Source organism: Octopus bimaculoides, chromosome 14 (genome assembly GCF_001194135.2).
Source record: "Octopus bimaculoides isolate UCB-OBI-ISO-001 chromosome 14, ASM119413v2, whole genome shotgun sequence".
Classification (NCBI taxonomy): Eukaryota; Metazoa; Mollusca; class Cephalopoda; order Octopoda; family Octopodidae; genus Octopus; species Octopus bimaculoides.
This window is the reverse complement of record NC_068994.1, coordinates 46,258,221-46,259,289: the sequence shown is the minus strand read 5'-3', so window position 1 is coordinate 46,259,289 and position 1,069 is coordinate 46,258,221. Positions and strand designations below refer to the sequence as shown.

At 40.5% G+C, this 1,069-nt stretch overlaps 1 long non-coding RNA gene across 2 annotated transcripts in view; it reads left to right on the top strand.

Annotated features, from left to right (window-relative positions):
- Positions 1-1,069, top strand: part of LOC106870534 (uncharacterized) — a 57,388-nt gene that overhangs the window by 28,240 nt on the left and 28,079 nt on the right. The window lies entirely within an intron of this gene.

The following is a 1,069-nucleotide window of genomic DNA, read 5'->3' as shown; positions in this document are numbered from 1 at the left end:
GGGGGGGGGGTCGGCCCCCTAACGGTTCTGCTGTGGAGCACAGGTCTTCTTGGGTTATAGCAAAGCGCCAGGTATCTCGGTCGGTCCTTTTGTCATCTTGTCTGAAAGGTTCAGTGTGTATATATATGTATACACACACGCACACAAACACATACACACACACTCACACACCTTATTATATGTTCCCTATTATGTTCCGACATACCAGTAATGCACCAAAGAACCGGGAACCGTTAGGGAGTGCCATAGCTCTGCAACTAATAGTGCAAAGTAGCATCTCAGGTTATCTTCTTAAGTGTACAGTTATTTGTATAATGGAATAACGGTTTACCAGAATGTCATATTATCAGTGTGTTTATTACTGTTGCTCATTTACCTACCTAACACTACTTGCCTTCTTTATACGACAGATGGGAAAGAATAACAGTATAAAGGTATACTAGTATATCAGATTAACGGTATTACGTTACTTCGTTATCGGCTGTTTAGCTTACAAAGCAATAAACTTTGTCTTTATTAAACATTTGATTGAGAGACAACAATGGTATATCGGTATAGCTGTATGTTGGATTAACGGAATTAAGGTACACTGTTGCTGATGTGTTTTACCTACTGAAGTCTCTTAACTTGCCTTCAGCAAAACAGCTGATGTGAGAGAATAATGCTCTAATGGTTATAACAGTATTCCAGATTAACGGTATAACGGTATAACGGTATATACTGTTGTCGGTAGTTAAGTTGGCTAACAGCAACTTTGTCTTAACGAAATATCGGATGAAAATAACTTGTTGCATTCCACCCTTCTCTCTCTTTCTTTCTTTCTCTCATTCCCTCTCTCTCACTCTTTTTTTTTCTACGTATACACATCTCTCTCTCATACAGATCGACACAGACCTACACAAACTCGCTATTTCTTCCCCACCGATCTCTCGCTCACACCCACACACCTACACCCCCCCGTACAAGACTCTCTTTCACCTATACACAACCTCTCTTTCACGCTCTCTCTTACACTGTTACACATACATATTGGTCCACAATTTCGCTCTTTCTTTCCTCTCTCTCTCTC